We start from the raw sequence: 11523 nt of genomic DNA, 5'->3' as shown, positions 1-11523 counted from the left end.
CCCCCCCCCCCCCGCCGCCTGACCACTTTGCACCCCAACGCCCGGCTCGAAGGCTGCTTCTGGGAAGCCGCCTCTGACTCCCGAGGTTAGTCACTGCCCTCGGGGCGCCCTCCGGCCCAGATCCGTCGGATCGAGGCTCGCAGCCCCTCCACCTGCAGGGCAGGGCCCAGCACACGGCCCGGCCTAGGCCCCGCCGCCGCACTGGCGTCCTCAGTGCGGGAGTGAAGTCGGAGAGGGGCCGCTGCCCGGGCGGATGTGGGAGCTTCCCTGTCAGTCCTGGCACCGACCCTCGGGACTCCTTGGTTGCCCCGAGCCCCTTCATTTACAGGTCCTCCTCAGCCAGAACCTCCGCTCCCCGGCCTCGGCTCGAGCTGTCCCTTCTGCCCGAGACACCGCCAAGGCCCATCCCTGCTGGGGAAGCCCTGCCTGCTCCTTGGGGTTTTGTGGTGATCTGTGCACCTGACCTTCGTGCCACGCACAGGCTTTACACGTAATGTTACAGCTCCCCCTCTTCATGACCCTGCCCGCTAGTGAGGTGACAGCCTTTACCTGACCGACCCTGCGTTTGAGCTCTGTGCTGGAAAGACATCAAACGTCAGAAAGACATAAAAAATGAGCCCTTTCTCCCACCTCACACCGTGGCTTTGCTCTCCCAGGCCTTCCTCTGGGGACAGCCGTTCCTCTGAACTGCTCCCCATCTCCCCAAGTCCTCCCCCTTTCAGGCCAGAACAGGGCAGGGCCGGGATTCTTGCTCTAGGGTTAGGTCAGTCTGGGTCCTCTGCGGCTTTGGGCCTCCTTGAGGAATTTCAGGGGTGAGCGTGCAGGGTGTGGAGAGAGGTGAGGTGGGAGCTGCAAGAATGTGGGGCTCCCAGAGGGAAAGCTAGCAAAAGGTGGAGAGGCGGGTGCGAATGGGCCGTCCTGGGAAAAGGCCCTGGGAAGCAAGGGCTACTTTGAATGACAAAGGTTCCCTGGGGAGCAGAGGAAGGCTCGGGAGGGTGGGAATGTGGGAGGAGGAGGGTCAGAAGGGCGGGGAGGAAGCTGCCCAAGGGCTCCCATCTGCTGCGGCCCTTTCAAGTCCTGCTAAACCCATAACAATGAGAGGAACTGACCTGTGGACACCAGGGGCAAAGGATGATTAACGTAGTTCACCGAGGAAATACAAAAACCTTATGAAAATGTCAAAAATCCCAAAGTACAAATGAAAAGGAGATTCCGGCTTTTCTTATCTATAGAACTGGTCAAGATAAAAATAATGAAAACACCAGATGTTGGTAAGATGTGGGGGAAGCCAGGGCCTTTTTCTCCGCTGAGGAGGAAAATTGTACGTTTCTGTACCACCGTGTGACAGTATGTATGCAGGAAAGCTTTGAAAAGAGTTATACTTTGATTCAGCAATTCTACTTGTAGGATGCTCCCTAAAAATCAGAGATTATTTGTCCCAGCCTTATTTATAACTGGGGTACATGGGAAGTTTCCCAAATTCTCGATGACAGAGACCTGGGTGAATAGACTATGTCACGTTTGTGGAAGGAAGGCTGCGGGGAAATTAAATCTCACACTCTCGACGAATATTAAAGAGATGAGGAAACACTCGAGATATGCTAGTAAGTGAAAAGGGGAAGTTATGAAACAGCATGACTCCAATTTTATACAATGTCTATATAAATATGCGTAACAGCTGCCCTGGATAGTGCGGGGCTGGGTGCTCTACCCTGTGCGAGGAACTCCGCGCAGTCTCCCATAGAAGCTTCTCAGCAGCCTCGCAGCGGGGGCATTCTGCTAACTGTGTGGGGGAGAGGACTGTGAGGAGATTCCCCCGGATGCTGTGCTTTCCCCCACAGAGGTGGGAAGGCCGCAGAGACCTTGAAACAGGCAGGCGACAGGAGAGAGAAAACATCATCTCCGCAGTTTAGGAAGACCATGGTGTAGCTGTTTGGATGGACTGGAGAAGCCAAGAGGTGGGGAGACCTGTCGCAGGGTTTGGGTAAGACAGGGCGGTGAGGCCTGGGGATGGAGAGAACGCTGCTGGGGGGCGGGGGGCAGCCTTAGGGGCTTTTAGGAGGTAGAAGACGCCGCACGTGCTGACTGACAGCATGTTGGGAGAGACAGAGGCGGGTCTGTGGCCGGGATGCCGACCAACAGGAGAGGAGGGGCCAGTGTGGGGTGAAGAAGCTAAATCTGGTTTGGGGTCTGTCAGGGGTCGGAGGAAGAAGAGGTGCTCTGGAAAGGGTCTTGAGAAAGATCCAAGAGGTTGAAAACCAGGACGACCCAGCTCCAAGAAGCCCAGGGAGGAGAGTGAGGGAACGTGAGCCAGGGTACGACGAGGGTGCCCGCTTCCGCGTGGGGCCTCAACGGCTCTCTGCCTGCGCCCAGCGCGAGGATGCCCCAGGCCCTCCCTGGGCTTCCTGCCTCCTCACTGGGGGCTCTGGATATTCTCTGGTCACCCCAGGGCCTCCCCTCCCCCACCGAGGGCCCTCCAGCGCTACTGGAGCTTCAGAGGAGAGACCGGAGACAGTGCCTTATAAACTGACCAACGTATGATCTCTGATTCAGGCTGTCTCAGGCTCTTCCACGGCTAGTTGGTTGTGTTTTCTCTTGTCTTTGGTGGCTGCTTGGCTCACCTTTTTCTCCTCCGATGATGTGTCTGTTCTGACTTGTTCCGTGGCCCGCTGTGATTCAGTGGCTGGCCCGTCCCCGGGTTTGCTGTCAGCCATTCAGCCCTGATTTTTGGAGGGTGACTCTGCTCTGGGGCCTGCTCCTCTCCTTACTCTCTCGCATCTTGAAGGTCTTCCTTCTTCTCTACCATCTTTTCCCCCAAGAGACCCAAGTTTCTACCATAATTTCAAAGAGGACCGAAAATTCCTCTTCTCCCTACTCTTCCTCCAGCAGCCTCTCCATTTGCATCCCTTCCTGACCAAGTCTCTCCAGTAATTATCTACATTTCTTCATCTCCCCTCTGCCCTCTTTTTTTTTTTTTTTAATCATCTCTCTCTCTCTCTTTGTTTTCCCTGTTTGTCTCTTAATTCTTTGCAGTCAGGCTTCTGCTCCCACTTGTCCACTGAAACTTTTCGTAATGATCACTGTAGTGGGTTAAATGCTGACTCCCGTAGGATATGTCCAAATCCTAACCCCTGGAACCCATGAAGGTGAACTTATTTGGAAAAGGGGTCTTTGCAGATGTAATTAAGTGAAAGATCTCAAGATGAGATTAGCCTGGATGTAGGGGGGTGGCAGGTATGTTTACAAGAGCAAGTCAGGGAGATCTGGGACTGACGCACAGGGAGGATGGCTACGTGACACAGAGGCAGAGGTCATCGTTACACAGCCACAGCCAAGAAACACCGAGGATCTCCAGCATCCACTGGAAGCAAGGAGAGAGGCATGAATCAAGTCTCCCTCCGAGGCTCAGAAGGGTCCCTGCCGATATCTTCATTTCAGACTTCTGGGCCTCCGGAACTGTGAGGCCCCTCGTTTCTGTGGATCTGAGCCACCCAGTTTGCCGTGGTTTGTTATGGTTGTCCAAGAAACTAATTCAGTAATAATACTAGCAGCCGACCTTTATGGAGTGTCTACCCTGTGCCTGGCCCGGTCCTGAATGCTTTACATGCGTTATTTCATCGAATTCCCACCAACCCGATGAAGCGGGCATGCGGGAGTAAAAGCAATGCCAACAAAAGCAGTAAGGGAGAGTTTGCCGTGTCTTTGGCATTTAAAAATTGAACGTCTATCTGAGCGGTGTGTTTTATTTTTCTCTTTTAGAGATGAGGAGCCCGCAGACCCAAAACTTATGTAACTGCCCGAAGTTATACAACACATAGGTAGTGATGCCAGGATTTCAACCCCGGTACCTCCTTGGGTGCCCTTACCCACTTTGCACTTCTTCTCAGGCTCCTGGCAAACAGGGAGCCCAGCAGGCTGATGGGCGGATTGACCCAGGGCTGGATTTTGTACAGTTGCAGGGCTGGAAGGGGCCAAGGGGCTGGTGAGTTTGGGGGGAAGACTGTGGGGCTGGATGTGTAGGTCTGGCTGAAGGAGGAGGAGATGGAGGTCTTGATAACCTCCGACGACAGAAGCCCTCCAAGTGACAGAGCCAGAGAAGTGTCTGTGGCTGCCCTGAGGACCCTGGCCTTTAAGATCCCAGAGCCTGCGCAGTTCTGAGCGATGGTAAGGTCTAGTTGTGTCCATGGGAATAAGTGATCGAACCCCAGTGGCCCAGCAGGAGTGATGGGGGGCAGGCAGGAAGATTGTCAGTTGACTCCATTGAATCAAGAAACCTGGAAGGCAAAGATCATGCCATTACTGATAGACTGATCTGGAAGTTCAAAGGGCTGAGCCATTACTCTTTGTTCTTGTCATGCAACAAATGGAACCTGGGCTGGCTCTTGAAAAACAGATAGGAGATGACAAACAGGAAAGCCAGAAGGGCTTCTAGGTAACAGGCACAGCAAGCACAGAGTCACGGAAGGCATCCAGTTTATAACTGAAGTTGGCTCTAGTTAAGGGTGCGTGAAAGAGTATGATGGGACTTGAACTTTGAAAGTGTCCTAATTTGGGGACCCCGCAAAGCAGACGCTGAATCAAAGATTCAGGTGCAGGTACTGTATTTAAGAGGGTGTCCCCAGAAAGGATGGTGAAGGAGTGGGGAAGAGAGAGAGAAGGGAGGAAAGCCAATAAAAGATGAGGTAACTGGGGCTTAGTCCCACAGCAGACCTCTGCGAAACCGTGTACAACACCCTGTGGAAGTGTCCCACAGGGGGACAAAGAAGCTGGAACATTTGTGCACCCAATCCATCCCGTCCTCCAATCCTGCTGCCACGGGAAGCCCTTGGGCAGAGACCAGCTGCTCTTTGTCACCAGGCCACAGAGAGTTAAATACCAACGTTCTGCGCAAGCATTTAGAAAGATTTTGCAGCAATTTGACATGTAAGTAAGAAATACGAAAAGATGGGTCTGAGACGTGTTGTCAGTAATTTGAGAAACACTGCTCTATTTGGTTATTTCTTTTTCTTTTTTTTTTAAGATTTTATTTATTTATTTGACAGAGAGAGACAGCCAACGAGAGAGGGAACACAAGCAGGGGGAGTGGGAGAGGAAGAAGCAGGCTCCCAGCGGAGGAGCCCGATGTGGGACTCGATCCCAGAACGCCGGGATCACGCCCTGAGCCGAAGGCAGACACTTAACAACTGAGCCCCCCAGGCGCCCCTGTTCAGTTATTTCTTGAATAAAGGCATGAGCCAAGGAAACAATGGTGGCACTAGTGGGTCCTCTACAGGGAGGCCCAGGTGGGCAGAATGTCCATCTCGCTGCTCAGATGGTAGTTTTGTCACTTTGCCAGCCAAGAGAAGCCTTCCTCGGAGCCCCACCCTTAGCACAGGCCGCTGCCGGTGGTGTGTCTCTCTTGCCCACTGGAAGGTCAGGCAGCGAGGTCAAGCCCAAGCAGCTCGAGTGCCCAAAGGCTCTTGGTTCTGTTCCATCTGGAAACTGGCTCATTCCGCCCTTTCAGCCAGGGCCCCACCTGCCCCCTTGCTTCCACACTGTGCCCGGGAGGGAGAGCGACGGTAAGGGGGGCTGTCCTTGAAAAGCCACCGTAAGACCAGACAGTTTATCTTTTAAGTGGAGCTGGAAGGTCAGCTTCCATCTTGACAATGGATCCTCGAGCTGGCGCCAGGGATGTGGCATGGCTCTTACCCTTGCTTCCCCACCTCGGCTGGAAATGCTCCGATCCAGGGTCTTGGGTCAACAGAGCAGTTCCAGGCACGAGGATTCCTCAAAGCCAGGATGACTCAGGTTGTCAAGTGTGGGCCAAAGAAGAGGCCCAGAAGCCAGTTCAGTCCTTTCATGAGGTTTACAGATCCTCCACCCTGGCTATGCTTTCATTTACCTGTTCTGTCGTGCCTGCTGTGGTGAAGAGAGCCCTGAGGCCCTGGGTTAGCAGTTCAGTGCTGCTATTTTGCTGAGTAACTGGGGGGCTGTTCACAAAACCTTTCTGTATCTCAGTGACCTCATCTGGAAAAGGATAGAACCCCCACCTCATAGGCTGATTCTGAGGACGGATGGAGATAACACTCTAGCGCATCTAGTGTGCACGGCCCTCAGACTACGGGAGTGGAGAGGGGGATGTTTCCTTCCCTTTCCTGGCAGCTGGAGAAACAGAGAAGAGCTCTGGCTTGGAGTCAGATGGGCAGTTCTTGCGCAGCCTCAGTCGTCTCCAGCATGTGACCATGGATAAGCTTCTTAGCATCTCTGAGCCTCGATGACCTCATCTATAAAGAGCAAATACCTACTTGCAAAGTTGTCGTGAGGCTTAAATGCAACCAAATACACAGAAGAGTATGGCGCACAGTAGGCGCTCCCTATATGTTCATTCATTGAACCCTTACTACTATTAGTAATCCTGGAGACTAGGCCCACTAGGTCAGGCACTGAGGATACAATGCTGAGTAAAGACCCACTCTCTTGCCTAGGAATTCAGTGAGGGAAATGATATTGTAAGGGAAGCAGATAAGCGTACAGATAATCAAGTCACAACCATGGCAGCACTACAAAGAGAGCTACCGAGTGCTAAGTGAAGATGTGACAAGATAATTTGACTGACTTAGGGAAGTAAGGAGGGCTTCCCTGAGGAAGTGATACCCGAGCCAAGGTCTGCAACATGAGTGGGAAGAACATTCCAGACAAGGAACAATATGTGCAAAGCCCTATGAAGGGGGGATCCTAGTAAGTAAAAGGGACTCGAAAGAAGCTAGTGTGGTGAGAGCCCAGGAACGGAGGGAGCGTAGGGTACAGTGGGGCTGGAGGGGAGGGGGGAGGCCCTACTTCACAGGCCTTGAAGTGGAGATAGAAAATCCAAGAGAGGGGCGCCTGGGTGGCTCAGTCGTTAAGCGTCTGCCTTCGACTCAGGGCGCGATCTCGGCGTTCCGGGATCGAGCCCCGCATCAGGCTCCTCTGCTGGGAGCCTGCTTCTTCCTCTCCCACTCCCCCTGCTTGTCTCTTTCTCACTGGCTATCTCTCTCACTGGCTGTCTCTGTGTCAAATAAATAAATAAAATCTTTAAAAAAAAATCCAAGAGAAAGAAGGAATAGTACGAAATACAAGATTTCTAGGAAAGAGTGAAAGGAGGGCACTAAAATCCAGGTGGAAACATCAACCTTTGATGAGGAAGTCAGCTTCCATGTTGAAATAGAAGAAAAAGAGAAGAGGATGGGTGTAGAGGTGTGTGTGTGTGGCTATGGGAGAATATCAGGGATGGAGTTTTCTTTCTCTGTCAAGTAGAAGGTAGGATCACCACTGAGAATGAGAATAGAGGAAGCTGGTTTGAGGGGTGTGGTGAAGGTGTGACAAGGCCATTGGAGAGTGGTTGATTCCTGGGCAGTGTCCAAGGCTCATTTGAGGCGAGGGTTCCAGAGTCTTGGGAAAGCCCTCTTCCCTGTGGTGTGTAGCCCTCAGCCATGTTTGGCTGCCTGGCACAGGAAGCCACAGGAAGCAGATGGGGAGAGGTTTGCTCAACCAGTCGATTGAAAGACAGGGGGCCAAGAGAATTTATGGCATTGGCAAGACTATCATTGAAACGTTGGACCTTGACTCTGAGCTGTAATAAAGGAGGACATGGCCCACACCTGGTAGAATGGCCATCATCCAAAAGACAAGATAGGACAAGTATTGGGAGGATGTGGAGAAAAGGGAACACTGGTCCACCGTTGGTAGGAATGTAAATTGGTGTAAGCGTTATGGAAAACAGTATGGAGGTGCTCAGAAAATTGAAAATAAAACTACTCTATGACTCAGCAATCCCACTGTGGGTCTATATCCAAAAAAATGGAAATAGGATCTTGGAAAACATACGTGCACTCCCATGTTCACTGCAGCGTCTTTCACAATAGCCAAGATATGGCAACAACCTAGGTGCCCATCTATTGATGAGTGGATAAAGAAGAGTTGGTGTGTGTATTATTCAGCAGTGAAAAAGAAGGAAGTCCTGCCATTCATGACAACACGGATGAACTGTGAGGGCATTATGCTAAGTAAAATAAGTCAGAGAAAGACAAATACTGATGGTGTCACTTATACGTGGGATCTAAAAACAAAACAAAGCAGTTAAACTCATAGAAACAGAGAGTAGAGAGGGGTTGTCGGGAGCTGGGGGTGGAGGGAAAGACATGAGGAAGAAGAGGTGTGCACTAGAAGAACATTGAGGGGTGGTGGGCCGTTTCAGGGGACCCAGGCCGTGCGTGTGGTGACACATGGAGGTTGTGGTCCCTTGGCTGATGTTCAAGTGGTGATTTTACAGCTGGAGCCATGACGGTTGTTGGCAGGGTCCAAGGCAAGGCTGTGGGAGGTGGTTTACGATGGAGTGGGAGAATGGGTGAATATATTTGTGGGGTCACCTGAGCTACTTTCTTTCTCCAATTAGCCCAACAACCTGTCTTTTCTTTCATCCTTTGGTTTACAACCACCTTGCCCCAAACCTCTCTACTTCTTCAGGCTTCCTTCATGTCTCAGCTCGGAATGTCCTTCCACCAGGAAGACTTTCTTAACTCTTACTCCAGGAGGGGTCTCTGTCAGAATTAAACATCCTGGGAGGTAGAGAGACCCCACACGGTCATCACCTCGGCTGTGTTCCTGAATGTTCCCCGCCCAGGTTGAAACCCCACGGCAGGAACTTGTTATCATTATTTTGAGTCATCAGAAATGACAGCCTTCAGGGCGCCTAAGTGGCTCAGTCAGTTAAGTGTCTGACTCTTGATTTTGGCTCAGGTCGTGATCTTGGGGTCATGAGGTCAAGCCCCACGTGAGGTTCTGTGCTCAGCGGGGAGTCTGCTTAAGATTCTCTCTCGCCCTCTCCCTCTCCCTCTGCCCCTGCCTTGCCCCTCTCTCTCTCTTAAAAAAAAAAAAAAAGGAAAGAAAAAGAAAAAGAAACGACAGCTCCCATCCACGGGGTGTTTGTCACGTGTCAGGCTCTGTGCTGAGCTCTAACATACATTTCCTCGCCTCATCGCCATTTCGCAATAATTTTCTGAGTAGGTGGGAGCATCACACCCTCTTCTTCAGACGGAGAAGACTGCAAGAGGGCAGGGCGCTTGCCCAGAGTGTGTAAGCAAGGAGTGGTTTGGCTCATCTTTGCGCCTCTACTCCTGGAGCAGGGGGGAGCCATGGGTGAGCCACACAGCAGTTCTGTCTGATGCCCAACCCCTGCCCCCCACTCACGGTGAGCAGCCTGAGTCATAGCCAACCCCCACAAGGGGTCCACCTGGGCCTCAGCTTCCCCAGAAGCACAGAATCAGGTATAGAAGGGCTCTCCAGGGTGAGCCTAGTCCGGCTGCCCAGTTCATGCTGAGACCCCTGCTATGGACTGAATGTTTGTCCCCTCCCCCCCAAATTCGTATGTTAAAGCCCTAACCCTGCAGTGTGATGGTCTTTGGAACTGGGGTCTTTGAGCCATCCTTAGGTTTAGATGAGGTCACAAGGGCAGGGTCCTCATGGTGGGGACAGTGTCCTTATAAGAAGAGACACCAGAGCCCCCCCCCCCATGAGCAGGCACCAAGGAAAGGCCACGTGAGGACACGGGGACAAGGTGACTACCTGCAAGTCAGGGAGAGCTCACCAGAAATCAAGTTGGCTGGCACCTTGATCTTGGACTCCCCAGCCTCCAGAACGTGATAAACGAGGCCCCCCCGATCCGTGCTGTTTTGGCAGCCCTAGCTGACAACACAGCCCCTTTCCCATATCCTCGCAAAGTGCTCACCCTCTTTTCCCCTCGGAACAGGGAGCACGCTGCTTCCCTGAGGCAGCCGGCCCTCTCTCTCCGAAGAGGGGTGCCTGTTGACAAGCCCTTCTGTTGTCGGGGAGGAAATCTGCCCACCAGGGCTTCCACACAACAATCCCAGCTCTGTCCTCTGGACCCACATGCAACAAGGCTGCTCTCTCTTCCCCGACACCCCTTCAGATACTTGCAGGCAGAGACCATGACCATCCCACCCACTTTAGGTTCCACAGGGACAGGGGCCACGTCTGTCCTATTTATTTCCACGTCCCCAGCACCTTACACAATACTTGTTCCAGGGGAGGGGCCTTATCCGTATTTGTTAGTAGAATGAGCAAAACTAGTTCCATTCAGGTGAAGTATTTTTAGTTCCTTTAACTGTACCTCCAAGACCTGGTTTCAAGTCTTTTCTTCCTTCTCTTTCTTTACCATGTTTTTATGCTAATTTTCCAGAAACTGAATTTTTGTTCTCTAGAAGAATGAGGTGTTGGTTCTCACCGCTTGACGGACTGTCAAACATTCCTCCTCCATCTTCCCCGTCCCTGTACTCTTCCCCCTTCTTCATCTTTCTGTGTTACACACACTCCCTGCGAGAGCGACTTTGTAAAAAGCAAACAAACGGGAAAGAAAAGCTGACACTCGTGAATGTTCACTGATGCTACCACAGAGGGGTGTCGCCAAGGATCAGAGAGGCAGGGTAGTGCGGGCATGAGGGGACAGAGCTCGGGAACCTGGTAGGACAGAGTGCAAATCTCTGTGCCACCCATTCCTGAGCCGCGTGACCTGGGGCAGGTGGCAAACTCTGTGAGCCTTGGACGCCTCGTTGGTAAGTAACACCTACGTCCTGTCCCCACCTCCGGTGGAGGGTCCGTGAGACCAGCGACACCTGCGACTGCGCCCTTAGCAGGGGGCTCAGCTCGCATGCTCCAGAAGGTTGATGTTAGTGAAGGAGATGGAGGGAGGCAGTCCGTGGGTCCTACAGTGGAAGGGCGACAGCGTCTCCGTGGGAAGGAACCGGGTTCAAATCCCAGCTGGCTGCCTGACTAGCTGGGTCACCTCGGAAAGGTGGTTTTCCTCCTTTGAGCCCCAGTGTCCTCATCTGCAAAAATGGAGATGCAAGGTGGTTGGGAGGGCTCACGGAAGTCCCTAGCGTTGTGACAGATCCCCCAAAAGACGTTTGCTTTCGGCCCTTCCGCGTGTGGTGTGAACTCTCGTGTCTCCCGCTCAGCGAGTCACTCAGAAGGAAAGGCTGATTTCGGCGCGTGGACACACAGCTACATCGCCGTGGGAAGAAAGTGCAGGTGTGCACGGCCGCCAGAAGGAAGGCGTGTCCAGTAAAGCGGGAGGCCAGTCCCCAGGTGCTCCGACACCCCATTTCCGGGTGCACCCCACCGTCTTCTTCACGGCAGTATTGTTCTGGACCTCCTGAGCTTGCTGCTGAACAGAGCTGAGAGCGGTGCCTAGCACTCACATGTAGTGAACACTCGACTATTTACTGAGTGAATACATGAATGTTACGGAACAAAACCCAGTCTTTCTTTTTCTTTCTTTTTGACTGCTAGGCCTAAGTCCCTATTCATCCTGCATTTATGAATATTTTTAATAACAAAAGAAATACATGCTGACTCTAGAAAAGCTAATTAGAAAATACAGTTGATCAAAAAACAAAAATAAGGGGTGCCTGGCTGGCTCGGTCAGAGGAGCCTGTGACTCTTAATCTCGGGATGGTGAGTTCAAGGCCCACGTTGGGTACAGAGACTGCT

The 11523-nt window shown here is 52.3% G+C and overlaps 1 long non-coding RNA gene across 2 annotated transcripts; it reads left to right on the top strand.

Annotated features, from left to right (window-relative positions):
• The first annotated feature begins 1690 nt into the window (after positions 1–1690).
• LOC103670820 lies at positions 1691–11287 on the top strand. 2 transcript variants are annotated; one of them, XR_005834186.1, is made up of 3 exons: positions 1691–1958; positions 3760–4923; positions 10989–11287. It is a non-coding gene; the product is annotated as an uncharacterized LOC103670820 (long non-coding RNA). The 2 variants fall into 2 exon arrangements; XR_005834187.1 differs by having other exon boundaries at positions 1691–1984.
• Positions 11288–11523: the final 236 nt, after the last annotated feature.

Source organism: Ursus maritimus, unplaced genomic scaffold, assembly GCF_017311325.1.
Source record: "Ursus maritimus isolate PB19 unplaced genomic scaffold, ASM1731132v1 scaffold_12, whole genome shotgun sequence".
Classification (NCBI taxonomy): domain Eukaryota; kingdom Metazoa; phylum Chordata; class Mammalia; order Carnivora; family Ursidae; genus Ursus; species Ursus maritimus.
Note: the sequence above shows the minus strand (reverse complement) of the source record. Positions and strands in the feature narration are given on the sequence as shown.